The sequence below is a fragment of the Pteropus alecto genome, unplaced genomic scaffold (assembly GCF_000325575.1).
Source record: "Pteropus alecto unplaced genomic scaffold, ASM32557v1 scaffold14, whole genome shotgun sequence".
Classification (NCBI taxonomy): Eukaryota; Metazoa; Chordata; class Mammalia; order Chiroptera; family Pteropodidae; genus Pteropus; species Pteropus alecto.
In genome coordinates this window covers 5,848,398-5,848,706 of record NW_006436810.1, presented here as the reverse complement: position 1 = coordinate 5,848,706, position 309 = coordinate 5,848,398, and positions in this window count along the sequence as shown.

The window sequence follows — 309 nt, the reverse complement described above, 5'->3', positions numbered from 1 at the left end:
CCACCCCGAGGGGCGCCCGGCCTCGCGCCGCTGCCCTAGCCCGGGCGCAGGGCGAGTCCCGTCCCTCCTGCCCTCCTTGCTGCCAGCTGGGCCCCCAGGTTGGAGGGACCCCTCGTCTCCGACGCCGAACCCGGCCCTGCTCTGGCAGGCCTGGCTGCTTCTGATTTAATTATTCACTGATAAATTAGACAGCTGCAATTGTGAAAAATCAGTGGCCACTATTGATTCCGGGAACGCGGAGGCGGTGGGGAGGCCGCAGGGCGCGGGGCAAGAGACGGAAGTGGGCCGGGCCCTCGGGTGCCCTCGATC